Source organism: Akebia trifoliata, chromosome 16, assembly GCF_017979445.1.
Source record: "Akebia trifoliata isolate Shusen 1 chromosome 16, ASM1797944v1, whole genome shotgun sequence".
NCBI classification, from domain to species: Eukaryota; Viridiplantae; Streptophyta; class Magnoliopsida; order Ranunculales; family Lardizabalaceae; genus Akebia; species Akebia trifoliata.
In genome coordinates this window covers 10,567,337-10,584,293 of record NC_141390.1, presented here as the reverse complement: position 1 = coordinate 10,584,293, position 16,957 = coordinate 10,567,337, and the positions used below count along the sequence as shown (strand labels likewise).

The 16,957-nt window shown below is 33.2% G+C and overlaps 3 long non-coding RNA genes across 18 annotated transcripts; all 3 read left to right on the top strand.

Moving 5' to 3' along the window:
• Positions 1-2,938: 2,938 nt before the first annotated feature.
• LOC147382550 (uncharacterized) lies at positions 2,939-4,337 on the top strand. The gene is made up of 3 exons (XR_015173470.1): positions 2,939-3,057; positions 3,152-3,247; positions 4,264-4,337. It is a non-coding gene; the product is annotated as an uncharacterized LOC147382550 (long non-coding RNA).
• A 725-nt stretch (positions 4,338-5,062) lies between these two features.
• On the top strand, positions 5,063-6,376 carry LOC147382549 (uncharacterized). Its single transcript, XR_015173841.1, has 3 exons — positions 5,063-5,131; positions 5,458-5,921; positions 6,130-6,376. It is a non-coding gene; the product is annotated as an uncharacterized LOC147382549 (long non-coding RNA).
• A 1,531-nt stretch (positions 6,377-7,907) lies between these two features.
• LOC147382548 (uncharacterized) lies at positions 7,908-15,501 on the top strand. 16 transcript variants are annotated; one of them, XR_015173465.1, is made up of 9 exons: positions 7,959-8,449; positions 10,186-10,296; positions 10,555-10,742; positions 11,144-11,301; positions 12,066-13,520; positions 14,289-14,324; positions 14,447-14,507; positions 14,636-14,801; positions 15,203-15,501. It is a non-coding gene; the product is annotated as an uncharacterized LOC147382548 (long non-coding RNA). The 16 variants fall into 16 exon arrangements; XR_015173462.1 differs by having other exon boundaries at positions 7,908-8,449; positions 12,066-12,115; positions 13,209-14,507; XR_015173464.1 differs by having other exon boundaries at positions 7,948-8,449; positions 12,066-13,304; positions 13,465-14,507.
• The last annotated feature ends 1,456 nt before the right edge of the window (positions 15,502-16,957 follow it).

Below are 16,957 nucleotides of genomic sequence, written 5' to 3'. Positions count from 1 at the left end.
TTAACTTTTCTACCTTTTTTTCCTCTACAACTATGTTGTCAAAGTCTCCCTTTTCTCTCGTTTCATGTTTGAAAATCCTATATTTTTATACGAATCGTAAAACCCTATATTTTTCAACTAAAAAATGGATGATTATTTATTGTTTAAGTATTATCTTGTTGGAATATAATTACTTAAGTATGAATTCAAATTGAAAACAATAATTTTGGGGTGTTTAATGTGTTAGAAATCGAAATTAAATGTGTGGATGGTTTCATTATGCATAACATATTAGGTTTTTCGGTTAACAATTTATTAGAATTACAAAAGGGTATTATTGTCAAAATGGCTATTATGTTTTAAAATTCTATTTGTAACCAGCAGTTTTTAAAAATGATAAACAAAAAACTTTTCCAGAATCAGATTTCAGATTTCAAAAAACAGGCTTCAGACTTCAGACTCCAGACTTCGGAAGTGTTATCAAAAATACCCTTACTATGCTACTCATCACCTCCAATTAGTTCCAACAAATAGTTCTTGATCAATACAATTATTTATTAGTAGTTGGATAACCAATATATGATCTAGCCATTGAAGCTTCTTCTACTATGAAGGTTTTAGACTAAGCACATTTGGAGATAATAGAACTGGGCTGCAATATGTAAATCAGTTACGATTTCTTAAAATGTAATTGAATCTTCATGCCCCCTTAATTTCCTGATTGCATTTATACATTATAGGATATAGTTAGCTACTATCGCAAACTTTGTAGCTGTCTCGTGGTTCCCATATAACGACAACTTACCAACATAAAATAATGTACAAAAGTAATAAATATACTTCAAGTCTTTTGGAAAATCATTTAGTCCATAACTTCTCATGTTTGGTTGAATATGAAGTTGATTTAGCTAGCACTTGGAATTTTTTTTTCTTGTTTCATGACTTTTGTAAAACTTTCTCTATTGTCCCTCTTTTCCTTTCTAATCATTTGCACTATTTTTTTCCCTTGCAATGAATTCCATCTATTATGTTCTACTTTGGCATCCACTTTGAGAACGATTTGTTATACCTGAAATCTCACTATCCTTGGCCATTTCCTTAAACTTTTTCTTGTGTTCAATTGTAGAAAGTAGTTTAGATCTCTTGTGGATGGAAGCACACCCTTGCTGCTACAGAAAAACAGAACATATTTTCTTGGGGTAGGGGTAAAAATGGACCACTTGGCCATGGGACCAATATTCAATGGTAATTGGATTTGCATTGACTCCAACGTTTGATTACCTAAGTATATCATGCATGTATGCCCGTAGTTTTGTGTATCATACTATATTATGATGTAATTAATTGATGTCGGAAACAAAATCTAAATTGTTTTTGCATGCACAATGCTTCTAGAAGATGTGAGAATGGATTTGTGTTCATATTTCGTAATCATTGAATTATTTTGCAAGAGAGACTGTCAGCAAAACATGAATTTTGGATATAAAAATATTCGTTAGGTTACCCATCTATTATTATTTTGATTGGATCCCCGATTACTTATTGATTGGATTTTATGCATTGGTGCTAGAACTGTCACCTTCTATTAATGGCATTTCTATTCATTTAATTTCAAATTACTTAATAGGTGCTTGGCTGAGTTTCAAGTTTACTCGCTGGAAAGTTCAGATTGACAAACACCCACATTGAAATATAGTTACAAAATTTAATGAATCTTATAGCTCATTTGATGTATCATAAAATCATTCCTCCTAAAAAAATGTTGTGGTTGATAGTATTATAAGTCATTGCTTAAAGGGATACATTTGGACATCATTGCTTAAAGATGAGGCAGGCTGGATTGTTCAGTTCATAGAGATCCACTAATGCTCTTGATTGTTCACTTTTTGGTGTAAAATGTTAAAGAAGTTCAAAGGTGTATTTTTTATGGACATCTGATGGGTAGATTTACCTATTTGGAAGACAAAATGACCATAAATTCTACAATATGTGACCATGTACATATCCGACATAAGCCTATGTGGATTGAATTCATGTTCCCATATTTGGTCAACAAAAGGAAAAATCCAGAAAGAACAATGAGAACCATGACCTAAAACTATGTTGTATTTTTTTCAAATTACTTGTGTCCATAAGCTTTCATCATGTGTGATGGGACTCGTTAGCTATTATTTGTGTTGTTCTAAATCAAATAACTTTTTGTCCTGTGTAGTTATTGGAGTTTAATGAGTCCAAGACTGCTACTTCATCTTAAGATGGGACGAAAAGTTAGACTCATTAAGGAGTATGGTTCATGTTCTCATCTGTTGCGGAGCTAAATTGGGTAAGACATGAGGTCATTTGCTTACATTAGGGATTCTGATACCTTAGAGCTTGACCACAAATTAACATTGTGGAACTAGACAAAGTGCCATTGTTATAAAAGTAAGTAATTTAGTAATAAATTGTTAGGTTTTTTTTTTTTTTTTTTTTTCAGACTTCTATACATCAGAAATATGGTCAATCACAAAACATAGGCCCTATATATAAGAGCTAAATTCATGTCACATCGTGTATATAATTGCATGAAATCACTTTATACTTGATTATCATTTCTGAACCAAGTATTTAATAGAGAATATGTGGAACTTGGGTTTTTTTAGTAATCATCGCCATCATATTGACATGCCTGTTACATTTGTGCCAAAGCCCAATCTTGTATAGTCATTGGTGGCTCACTTTCCATTAGTGATAGAAATGTAAGTTGTTTGAGTTATTAACTTCTTTTGCGTGTGATTTGATTTTTGATATAGTTTTTTTTTTTTTTTTTAATTTCTATTTGGTTCCTTTTTATCTCATTTTTAGATAACTATTTTTTTAAAATATAATTCTTTCTTTCTTCAAAGTTCATAGTTAAATGATTCTTATATATAAAATATATTCTTCCCCTCCCCCCTGTTTAAAACGATGTGTTGAACCACTGACAAGACAGGAGTGGGCCGTAGCATTAACATAAGGCAGGCCACCTCTAGCCCTGGGTGGGAGTGTAGAGATGTTTGATCTCTCAACATGGATGACTTTAGATTTGCACACGAACAGGTACACAAGGAAAAAATCACTAAGTCATAAATTGATACTAAATTTTATTATTGCTCATTTTTTCTCAATTCAACTCCTCAATCTATGGAACTAGGTCTGTGCAAGTGTATCATCCGAGTCTGTAAACATAAGCGAGCTGTTTCAGTAGAATGAACTTTACGGTGAGGGAGGATAATTATCAATACAAAAGGTACAATATTTGTTCCCTTGGAGCTAGTTGGGCACGTATATAACATGAAAAATGACAACTACGTCAAAAATTTGCATGGCTGACTTGCATTATTTCTAATTCAGTTTAATTTACATGTTATCGTCAACAACTGAGTCAGTCTAAAAAATGCCTTCTGTTATACATATAGTTAACCATAACCAAAATTTTCAAAACGTGGTTGTTTCAACCCCATTCCAATAATAATCACTATTTCCTGTTATGTTCATTACAAGTTGGATTGGAAGATAAATAGTTCTAACCTTGTTCATTTTGCCAATGCAACACCACAATATGGTCTGGGAAGTGAGACACCCATGCACTCATTACGAACCCTGCTACATGCATTTATGACTCCCACGAGAGATCCGGGAGCTTTGCTTCTTTTCATACCCCGTCTTCATTTTTTAGCAATTTATAACACCCTTACTAATAGTGTTCATGCCTGCCTTTTTCTTTTTTTGCAACAAATAACACACTTAAGTGAGATGCATGTAAGCTGTCATCTCCGTTTATTGTTAGAACAATGGCGTTTATTAGTAAAGTTAAATCTTCGGAGTTTGGATTAAAAGTTAAATCTTTTCAAAATCTCAGAAAAAATCTTTATGAAAAGATTCCAATTCAGTGTTTGAAAAGAGAAAAAAAATGCAAGAGGATTTCTATCTTTTCTTGTTGGCATCTTCCCTTTATAACCATTTTTGGGGGAGAGAAAGGGAGAAGACTCAGAAGAGGAGATCGACTCATCTCTTTGAAGTTTAGAAACAAGAATGTATGCATAAAAGACATAAATACCCCTTTGGAGATTAAGTGAAAGAATTATTTTATAGGTTTATTTGAAGATTTTGGCAAAAAATTTGTATGTATCTAAGCAACCCTGTTCTTTACAAGTAACATATATTAAATTAGAACTTTAACAACTCTCTGATGAATGCCTGCAGCAGTGTAGCAAAATATTCAATCTTATTTTTTGATTTGTGTATGTTCCTTCTATTCAAAAGGTTATTTTCATGGACTCTATGATCTAACTTATGGAGTTGATATCGAACACATTAGATGAACGGGTATACTGCAGGTATTTTTCCCCCCTCCATATGCTACAATTTAAGACATGAGATTTATTAGCATGGCTAGCTGGTTTTTTTTTTCCAAGTTGGAATTCTGAATTGGTTGAATCTTGTGAGATTCAACCAATTCAGAATTTATATCTGAGATTGGTTCAAGATAGCATCTCAAATGGCACCCAAAAAGATGACAGGACAGGACTGGAACCCTATCAAAATCTGGTTGCTAGGTATACTATTTTAGTTCTGGGTGTTTCTTTTTTCTGTTTTTGTGCAAATATTTATGGCTAATGAAAAGGTTGATTTTACTTATGTTTTCTTGTCTACTTCCCCAAATGTGGTTTAATTTGCACAAATCTTTTCCACTTTTTACAACTAAGGTACTAATTCTCTTTTAAGACTTTTCTTATCCACTTGCTACATGTTACAATCTCTGTAACCAGTTTCTGGATGGGGTCTGATAAAACTCCAAGATTTAGAAAAGGAATGAAAATAGGTCAAATTTACAGTTTTCAGTTCCACTCTTAGCAATAATATTTCCTATTGGTTCTTTAGCCCATTTGTATTGAACCCATAAGATCTATCTTGTCATGAGCTTATTTTTCATTTATTTTACTTTCGCAATGAAAATTATTCGACTTCCTCTTTACACTATTTTTTTTTTTAAATCATAAAAAGGATTTTTATATACAATTATATTCTCTTGGTTGTTATTTATGTTCATCTTTTGGATTTACAGAAAGTACTTTGGCGAGGTGTTATGGAAGAACTCTTGTGGTTCATTAGTGGTTCAACAAATGCAAAGGTAATAATATCTAGAAATATTTTTGACCATTTCTACATCTTTTGTATCTTATGCTATAATCAACTAGTGAATTTTTTTTGGAAGCTTGTGGTTTAACATTAGGCTACAACTTGTTTATAAGCTTAGTTTATTTGGTCTACAAGTTATCTAATATTTGGTGTGTTGGAAATTGTGGTTTTCATTATTTTTTTGAGTTCCATGATGAGGCATGGGTAAAATCCTGATGATTTGTACAATATGGAAGCTCTGAAGTGATGTCCTTAATATCATTTTTATAAAGATTGTGAATTACCATGAAGTGCGCTAAAAGATGTTATTGTTAACAGGTTCTAGAGGAAATAGAGGTTCACATATGGGATAGCAATGCCTCTAGAGACTATCTTGACAGGCAACTACTTGAGCTATCCCACACTGATTAACAATTTTAAGGCACTATTTTAGTATTATAAATCTAGCACCTTTTTTTTCTCACACTTTCTCTCAGTATTGGTTTGGCAGATAGGGAAGAAGGTGATCTAGGATCTATATATGTGTTCCAGTGGAGACACTTTGGTGTTAGGTTAGCTGAAGGAATTTATAAGATATCTTAGTCCATTCAGTTTCTAAATTTTAACAATTATTTTTACCGAATTTGTAAAGAATTTGTATATATGCCAATATTAATTAATTTGGACATTTATTGATTAAGCGAAGATCCTGTTTCTTAGATTTCTTGAAATTGGGTTTGGGCTGTTTGTTATTCTCAAATGACTTGTTCTTGCAGTCTCACTCAAGTCTATCCTTCAATAAGGTTAGTTTAGTTCAATTTCTACATTTTGATGATTCTCAAACTCCCAACATAGATCCATTATAGCACTTTAGGCCACTCCCAACATAGAACCATGTTCTAGCACTTTTGTAACATATTTATTATTTTTTAACATTTGTGAATAAAATCTAGCTATATTCTTCTATTACTTTGGGTTGATATCTCAATATACCAAACTTTTTCCGTGTAGGTACGAAAGCGCTATTAGGATTTCTTTCAGAACAGTAGCAATGTGGGGGAAATCCAAACCTTGAGGAAAATAAGAGGATGCGATAGAGTGGAGAGAGCCAGAAGAGATCAAGGGCATCACGACCATTTGCTTCTAATTGTGTTTTATTTCTAAATAATTATGTGACGTAATTTCATTTGTAATTGCCCAATTGCTTCAATTAGAGCTTGTTTAGTAATGAAATTTCAATATATAATATGAATTTTAAATTGTTCAATTTAATTTGGAGCTTGTTTTATGATTGTTTTGTTTGTTATTTTTCTGATTTTTTTATTATTATTTCATTTATTGTGATTGGTGAATTAGAGGACCGTCCTATTGTTTGTTAAAACTCCATATTCAACGGCCATATTCTATGGATTATTTTTTATTTTTTTTTAAGTTCATTATCTAATAATTTGATAATTTAGGGTCGTCAAAAAAGAAAATTCTATACGAAAATATTTGATGGGCATATTTGACAAGATGGTCCATCAAATTTCTCAAAATTTGATGGGCTGAGACCGTCAAATATGGGCTTTTTCACATAGTGGAAGTTGATTGTGTTGTTGTTCTTGGTATTGGTGATGTCCTATCTCAAGATGGTCATCCAATTGCTTACTATAGTGAGAATAATTCTAATACTTACAAGAAGTGGTCTATATATGAGTTAGAATTGATTGTAGTGGTTCAAGCAGTCAAACATTGGCATCCATACTTGATTCAAAAAGAATTCATCCTCAATACTGATCATCATGCTTTGAAATATCAAAACAGTAGCCAAAGTGAACCATATGCATGATCGTTGGCTCTCTACTATAAACAAGCACACTTTATCCATCAAGCACAAAAGTGGTCATCATAATAAAATTGTTGATGCCTTAAGTAGATGTTCTCATCTTCTAGTGACTGCTCGACATGAGCTAACAACCTTTGATTATTTAAAAGACTTATATGTTGATGATGCTGACTTCAAGACTATGCGGTCCAACAAGCAATTAGGTACGAATGACTTTCTTATTCAAGATGGTTTCCTTTTAAATCGCTTATGCATTCCTCAAGGTTATTTACGTGATCATATTGTTAGTGAGTTACATGCTAATGGCCTTGGTGGACATTTTGGTCGTGTTAAAACCATTGCTTTGGTTGAAGAATGTTATTTTTGGCCTTCTTTGAAGAGGGATATTGACAAATATGTTAGAAAGTATTTTATTTGTCAACCAGCTAAGGCACATGCTCAAAATACGGGTCTCTACACTCCGTTACCTATTCTGGATGCTCCTTGGGTCTATTCTATTAGGGTAGTGGTAGATCATTATTCTCAGATAACGCACTTTATTCCTTCCAAATAGACATCGGATGCTTCACATGTTGCCTTCTTATTCTTTAAAGAGATCATTCGCCTTCGTGGAGTGCCTAAATCTATTATTTTGACTGTGATACCAAATTCTTAAGTTACTTTGGGAAAACATTATGGACGAGATTGGATACTTCTTTGCAATTCAAAAGCACTTCTAATCAGCAAATTGATATATGGACTGAAGTTGGTAATCGTACTTTGGGTAATCTAATTTATGCTAAGTGTAGTGAAAAACCAACACAATGGGATCTTCTTCTTCTTCACAACCAATTTACTTTCAACGCTTCAGTAAATCGTTCCACAGGCAAAAATCCTTTTGAAATTGTTTATTCTAAGGTTCCTAATCATGTTCTTGATCTCATTGTGTTACCAAAAGTGTTGGGCACTAATGTTTCTGCAGATCATATGGTGAAAAAAGCACACTACAAGAAAATAGTGAATTTGGAACAAAATTATGAAACGGGTTAGGACCGTTTTTTATGAAAAACGGGTTTGAACCGTTTCTCAATCTCAGATTTTATATCCGTAACCTCCTGAGAAGCCTTCCGAATTTCAAATTTGAGTAGGAACGAGAGTGACGGAAACCCTAACAAAGCTTAATCTTCGTTTTCGATCAACTATTCTTTGATTTCATCGTGTTTCTCGTACTCCAACGAAACTCTATCTTTGATTTTCATATTGTTCTTCGATTTCTCACATCTGATATTTCTTTCTCAGACCCTAACGAAGCTCCAGCTTTGTTTCTTAGACTTAACGAAGCTCTATCTTCGTTTTCAATGAAGTCTTCTTCGATTTCTCAAATCCTCAAATCCTACGAAGCTCTATCTTCATCTCGATCAGTCTCAAACTCTCAATGCACGGGTGCAGAGGAAAATTTTTCTAGGATTTTTGTTTCTCTTTGAGATTTCAAGTTCTATTTGAGGATTTCTAACAATCTTCAAGGTACGGCTGTTTATTTGTAAAAATATTTTATAGAGTATTTATTTATTTCTTTATTTATTTATTTTATTTTCAATGTTTTTTATTGAATTTCAAGTTCCAGGCTCGTTCATTGGCAAGGAAACTCTGAATCTGAGCAGAATCCAATAATTTTAGGTTGTTCTTTTAAGCAGATAGATCTGATTGCAATAGCACATGCAAAATGTTATCTTGGTTGTATAGATCTGATCTGATATCGATCTTATTTTCATTATTTTATTCTGATTTCTTCGATCTCAAAAGAATTTGATACTTCTGTAAAATCTACTAGTGAGTGTCATGTTTTTTTGTTATTTTTTATCTCCTCTATTGTTGATTTAGTCTTTAATATATACACTCACATATTTAGAGACATTTAAATTTTTATTATTTTTTATTATTTCAGCCCAATATGAAACTGGTTTTGCACATCGTGTTGATGTCGCATATGTGGCCAGGGCGAATTCAATAGAAACATTGAACAGTTCACAAAGAAGATAGTCTCTATTAGGATCAATGATGGGTGTGAATGTAGCCTTAATTCTAATCTTTTAGAAGCTAAAAGATATTAAATGTGACACTTGAATCCAATGGTAACCAAACATATGATGTTCAACGTAGGGTGACTAAATCAGGTTCACCAGCTACAATCAGGAAAGATAAAGAAACCCAGAAAAGGTTCACCTTTTATAACTTTTAGACTTTAGATTGGTAGGGAAACTCAGAAAAGGTTCACCTTTTATAACTTTTAGACTTTAGATTGGTAGGAAAAAAAATTAAAATGGCGAAGATCTGAGCATCAGTTTGATGTGAGTAAGTGACAGACTATGTTTTCTGAGCAAGAGGTGTGTTGGAGGACAGAGAGGATTCCAATGAAGGATCCATGAAGGTATGTGGTGTTGAGGGTCATGGTGATGTGGATGATTGGGGGATTGTGTGAATGTTTGTTCAGAGTAATATTTTGGGGCAATTGATGCCATTTTGGAAAGCTGGGGCATCTCTGAATGGTGGGAGATCTCCACCAGATTTGGTGTCAGAGGTGGTGTTGGTGGTGGAGAGTAAAAGTATTAGAACAGATGTGAGTGTTACTGTAGGAGAGGGGGGATTAGTTTTGTGGAAACATTGATGGTGGTGGTGATGTGGTGGTTGTTATTTGAACACCCAAATTAGTATGATGGATAAGCAATAGCAAGTATGGTTGAAAGTAAGAGATACTTTAAGTAATACTCTTCGGTGTAAATCTTTTAGTGAACACTAACCATGCATGTGCACTCATTAGTATGTCTTTTGGGGACTGGAGAAAGAGGTTGGGTATGCACATGCAAATAGGATGAGATGTTTCCTCAACATTCCATCTATTTTGGAAACTTGTTTCTTGGTGAAACGGGTTTCCTGCCCCATTTGGAAAACAAGTTTCCTAGAGCTTCACTGGGAAATGATTTACCCAGTAACTATGGTAAGTTGGTAGCAGCTACACTTCATTCTCATCACCTGATTAGTTTGCATTGTACATTCAATTTGGGATTTCAGGAATTGCTCTCATTTCTTTCATTGTTATGCTCAGTATACATTCACAGCTTAACGTTGCTGACATTCTTCTTTCAAATAAGCCCTTTGCTGACCAGTTATTATTTGAAAATAAAATATTTATTATATTTTGACTGTATTTTTTCAAACATCGGAAATTAGAGTTCCTTCTGACCAATGTTCTTAATGTGTAGGTTCTTCTGTGGATGCTGCTAGACTATCACCATCACGTGCGTGCATATGAGAACACACTTATAACTAAATTTTTTGGTCTTCACAGGATTATACCTACAAGTGGTCAAAAGGTAAATGATACAGTAAATTTCAAATGTTTTTGCATGTATAAAGTCTGATGTCAAATTCATCATCCTATGGTAACATTCACAGTCCTGCATCAATGTATCTCTGTTGTTTCTTTCCAATTGAACTCTGGCATACAGTTATTTCATTATTTTCTTTTGTGTATATATATATACATATATACACACAATCCTACCTTCAAGAACGTTAGAATGCCTTGGTACCGAATGATGTGATCTTGTTAAACTATTCTGATTTTGCAGTTTCGCTTTGTAGTAATGGGAAACATGTTTTGCTCAGAATTGAGGATTAACCGAAGATTTGATTTGAAAGGTTCATCCTTGGGGCGTTCTGCAGATAAGGTTGAAATTGATGAGAACACAATACTGAAAGATTTGGATTTGAACTAGTGCTTCTATTTGGAACCTTCTTGGCGCGAGTCTCTGTTAAAGTAACGATGCTTCTAGTAGTAACCCTTACAACATTCTTTTCGTGGTCCACAATGTGTTTTCATAATTTGATGGGGCAAGTTATTAATAGGTTTTGAAAATGTACTGAATGGTTTTTTTTATTGTTAATCGTTGATCTAAATTTCATTTCAAGGTCAACACTGGCATACATAAACTGGAAATCTATTTTTAAGGGATATTCTTGTTTGAATCCAAGTTAAAAGTTTATTAGTTCTTTATTTATTTCATGTGCCTATTGTTTTTTGTTTTGGTCAAATTTTTCTATGCTTGTTGACATAATCTACTGAAATTTATATTTCATAGGTTAATGCATTTGGCTTGTTTGTCATGCATATTGTGTCAGTAGTTATTTGTAGTACTTCAATTATCTATATTTTTGCAGGCAAATTGAGATTGATAGCAGATTTCTGGAAACACAACACATAATGGATTACATTTTTTTATTGGGTGTACATTATCAAGCCCCCCAACATTTGAGGACTCTCATGTCTTCCAATGGAAGTATGACGTCAGATGGATTGGAGGTTCTTGCAGAAGAAGGTAAACTTCGCATTCAATTACTAACACAATATTAAATTTCAGAAAGTTAAGGTTTCTTTTTGTACGTATTCAAGTGGAAATCGCTATTCATTTCACGAAATATTTCATTCAACAGTGAACTTTGACCTAAATAATCAAGTTTTTAAGTATAAACATACCAAGATTTTGATGGAAATATTTCTATAAACAGTAAAGTTAGACAGGAATGTGATGGAAGGATTGAATGAGAATTTTTTTTTTTTTTTGCTGAAATGGATTTTTGTTATGTCTGAATGGTTGGTCTGTATTTCTGTGTGTGAGCATGCTATTCCAGAAGAATAACCATCAGGGTGGTATATGGCCATTGGGCTTGTTATTAAAACATAAAATGTTATTTTTGAGTGCTTGTTATTCCTTTTTGTTTCTTTATAGAATTTCAGACCCCACCTTACATTTGGTTTCACATATTCACACTGGGCAGGTTCACTCGATTCTTTTCTCACCATTCTACTTGTTTGACTTTGATTATGTTTTAATTGTCGAAACTGATTACAGGGTTTTCTAAGAATTTATATGAATTACTCAAATAGTAGGTTTTATTTGTTGAAAATAATTTGGGGTGACATGGTTTTGTTGTTTCTCTCCGAAATAACAAAGACAAATCTTAAAATATGGGTTTGTTTAATATTAGACAAATCTTCATTCAAATACAATGAAGCATTTGTTGGGAAATTCACATTAAAGCATGCAAAATTTATCGATTTCTTGTTTCTAATCTGTTATAGGGTTGAAATGGACAATAAAGCATGCAAGACTACAACAACTATAAGTGAAGGCATGATTTCTTTCCCTTTTTATGGGTTTGGATGGTTATAGTTATCTGTTTCTTTATTTCTAACCTGGTTGGTAAAATTTGTAGTTGTTTTCACGGCTATTTGTAGATGTTTTAACTGATAATTTACCTCTTTCATTTATTTTTCCTGTGTAACAATGACACTAAAATGTATCTTGGCGTCAAATAAAGCTCACTGCAAGTAGGTTTGTACCCTCTTATGTGCTTGGATCTCATTGAAAAATTACAGCTTCTCAATCCTTTGTTTTACTGTTGGAGCATTAGAACTATGTGGATGTATGTTGGGTTTATATCAATATATCTTATGCACGATTTGTGGATAAATGGAGCTTATATAGCATTGATTTGTAAACTTGATCACATCTTTTTCTATCTTATATCAAGAATTTCTTGACTTGTCTTATACTTAAAAAAAAAAAAATCTTGACTTCTCTTATGTAAACGGTTTCCATGATTATCAGTACATTTTGTAGTTGTTAAAATAATGACATCACCATCGAAGTTATGTTGTTTTCTAACTTGTAGTTGAGGTAGAGGTTGAATAGGTTGAACCGTTGAATAACTAAAAATAGAAGTCATACAATCTGCATTTTAACATACTTTTATCAACACATTGTAAATTACATTCATTTCTTAAACATGGCTTTTATATTTTCCATTGAAAGTTATTACCGTCAGAATTCACTTATTAATTTTCCTACTTCACCCAAAGATAGATGTTTCAGTGTATTTTCTAAGAACAAATACATTAGATACTTGGGTAGGATAGTATTGCTAATTCTCATATAGACAAAGGATCACTTGATTCTTAATTTAACATTTAGTGCCCTCAGTTAACTTGTTTAGATCACTTGACAACCCTCCTGTTTTATTATATGTATGACTTCCAATTTGTACTCCCACTTGGCCCATGTGGATGTCATGTAGGATGATCCAACCACCCAATGCATCATATTGAATGCGATGACCATTGTCCCAAAACTCCGTCCATTCTTACATTACCATATAAAAATTCCGAAATTTGAGTAAAATCTATGCTTCTAATTGTTTTATTTATAAAAAAAACACATTGCAGATTTGGTATGTACAGTGTGGTTTCTGTACCTCCTCTATAGTATTATAACAGGTTAGCTGCATTTCTTCTTGGTCACTATGGCTGTGGAATTTGCAGGTTTGCTTCTTTCGATCTTTATTTTACTGTGTTATTTTTTAGGGATTGGAAAGTTTTAATACTTTTGTGTCTCAATGTTAATGTTATCTTGTAAATCTTGTCCAACTAATGTTCCTGACACCAGTTTACTCTGTGATTTACTCTGATCTGATCCTAGTAGAGATGTTAAGGGGTGGGGAATGAATGATAACCCCTATTCCAGAGCAATGGCCTCAGGTACCTGAGGGATTTCTTCCTCAAAAGATTTTCTTTTTCTGAATTATGAGCTAGTTTGGGTAAATATGTAGTTCTACCACTATGATGGTGACTATAAAATGGGTTCCACATTGGTGATCTTGACAATTTTGAACCTTATTGGACATCCATCCAACCTATCATGTTCTGTTAATTTGATGAGAAAACATAATCTTTTAATTTGACCTTGGTGAGGTAGTAAAGCCTTGTATGTTACCATAGACCTGAGCTCTAAACCCTGCCTTTGCCTGCTTGTTTAGTTATAATTTTGTTTTTCCAATTTCCATACTTTGTAACAAAGTGATTCCTTTTGGATTTTTTTGTGTCTTCTTGTTGCTAGTGTAGCAATTTTTGATGCCTAAATGTCTGAGTAGTGTAGCTAGTGGCATAGGCAAGCCATTATTCATGGACAATGCCTCGCAAGAGTTAGTTTGTTGGGTCAGCCATTGTATATAGTTCAATGGTTTACATTATGTTTCAGTTTGTTGGGTCAGCCTTTGTATATAGTTCAATGGTTGAGGTCTTCAATGAGTTGGTTGAGACTCGGTCACATAAACAAAATGATATTAATTAGTTGATAAATTTCAATAATGAAAGCCCCTAGTGTGATTTTACCTTTGAGAATGTTTTGGTTCTTCAACTTCTGTTTTCGTCATGGATCTAAAGTGTTTGTGGTCCTTGTAATTTTCAATTAGCTCGTAACTTTCTTAGTTAGCTGACATTGGATTTGACTTTGATGTTGATGATGAGATTATCAGAATGCTACGTAGCTTTCTTGCCTTCTTGGTATGTGTGTTAGACATCTTAGTTTTATCATTTTCTTCCAAATGTTTGAAACATAATAGTACTTGTATTTCTGTCAATTAATGCTCACATTCATGTAAAATATTTTCATTTTTATTTTATAGATAAGAGACTTCTATATTGCAAAAAGGGAAGAAGATATTGGATTCTGTGCAGGTTTTATGGGTAAGCATATTTCACGCTTTATTATAGCCCACGATCCAACAAGGTCTGGGAAGCATCATCTGATACAGTTATTGAATGGGCTCTCCATTTTTTTTACATGGAGATTTTGTGTGTGTGTGTGTGTGCAGAATTTGTTGGCCAAGTTTGCAAGAATAAAAGGTGCAACTATCTCCAAAATCTGGAAGCCAAACATCACCTATGTGATTGCAGCCACGGATGAGATAGGTGCTTTCCACCGGACATTGAAAGTTCTTATGGCCATCTTGAATGGGAGATGAGTTTTGAAAATTGACTGTAAGCTCTCTGTTTTTTCTTGTGCCTGTACCTCCCACTTGTTGTGTTATATTAGTTTTTATATATATCCAACGATCAGCATTTTTGATGTCATGGACTTGATCTTGGTCATTGTTGCGTGCATTTTTCATCAAACCTTTATATCCTGATATTTCTAGTTGACAGCTATATTCTATTTCATTGGCTTTTCTAAACATGTGTAGTACTTTAGCAGCACCAACCAATCCCAGTTGAGAAACTAAAAGATGGAACAATAAGGGATGACTAAATCTATTGTTCTTATGTCAAAATTGTGTGTTTAATCTTTTATGACAAGAATTGACCATTTAATTGGCATTAAAGATTCAAATGCTTTATTAATTGTCTTTTGTGTATTTATACAACTGAGTTCTTGCTGGCAGGGATAAAAGCATCCATGGAAATTATGCATCCCATGGATGAAGAGCCTTATGAAGTTAGCCTTGATGTTCATGGTTGTCATAATGGGCCTAAAAATGATAGACTTAAGATTGTACATATACTCATTGTTGATATAGAACCAAACGAGCACATGAAGTGGGCAATGATATCTTAGTAATAGGACTTTTATTAGTAAGCATGGTTGGTTAAGAGTATTAATGGTGAAGTACTCGGTAATTTTGTAAATTATGATTCATTGTAATTCTGTTTGTGTATAAATTAATGTGATAAAGAACCTCAATGTTCTCTGTTTGGATTTATTTTGACTGTACGTAGTAAATGTGTAGAAAAAAAAAATTTAGATATCAGTTTATAACTGATGCTTAAAGTCTCAGACTCAAAGACATCGGATTTTAAATCGATGTCTATAGTGTTTTTTTTTTTGAGTAGTACGATTTAATTTTTAAAATATGATATTTGGAACGGATTTAAGCCCTTCCAAAATATGAGTTTTGCAACGGTTTTCAACCGTTCCAAATCCTGAGATCTGAAATCACTTTCAGCTGTTTATAGTCATTAAGGACGCCTCGATAAGACGGTCAGTCAACCGTTTCCGACCGTATTAGGAACAGTTACAAACCGTTCCTAATTCCCATTTTTTTTTGTATTGGCATGACAAGTGCATAATGAAGTTCGTCAAAAGCTTGAAGCCTCCAATTCCAAGTATAAGGCCAATGCGGACAAACATCCTTGATACAAATCTTTTGACAAATTTCATTTTGTTATGGTTAATCTACGCAAAGAAACGTTTCCAGCTGGCACTTACAACAAGACAAAGATGAAGAAGTACGGTCCTTTCAAAATTCTCCACAAAATCAATGACAATGCTTATGTCATTGATCTTCCTTTGAAGTTCAACATCTCTAACACCTTCAATGTGAAAGATATTTTCCCACTTTATGGTGACGATGACTTTACAACTTTCAAACAACCACACAAGGTCGTATTATTTTCAAGAAAAGGGGATTGATGTAGAACATCGAGCCCTTCAATTCCTAGAAGACTTTGATTAGTAAAAATAACTTTCAATTCCACCAAAATAGCAAATTGTATTTGAGTTGGACTCTTCTTAATTTAAAGTAGATTTCTACTTTAATGAGAAAACTCTTTTACTTATTAGGATTATGATAGTTTATAATTGATAGGAGTTATTATTTTATTAGATGAGTCTACCCCTATCTATATAAACCGGTCGACCCATTCTATTTAGAGATTATTATTGAGTTTTCTATACAATTAATTTCCCAACTTAAATCTCTCTCCTCTTCCCCTAACTTCTTCCTATTCTTTTCTTATTATAATAGAAGGATTTCCTCATCCTTTTCTTCTCAACACGATTCCCATACATTTGAACGATGTTTTGCACAATGTTTGGCTCTCTTTAAGGCCTTTAATCGCTCCCCATATAGATATATATATAAGTATTCGGAGGCCCTAAAGAGTGCCAAACATTTTTCAATATATGGGCTGAGGTTTTATGAGGATGATCTCTATGGTGAAAAGATCACCATCACAGAAAATCAGCTCATTCTGAAACTTCTAACCCCATCAAAAGTTGTTTACAAATAATTGACGGTCCACAATTCTTCAACTTGTAAACTGGGGTTAGAAGTTTCAGAATGGGCTAATTTTTGTGTGAAGATGATCTCTATGCCCATTTCAAAACTTCTAGCCCATATATTGAAAAATGTTTGTCT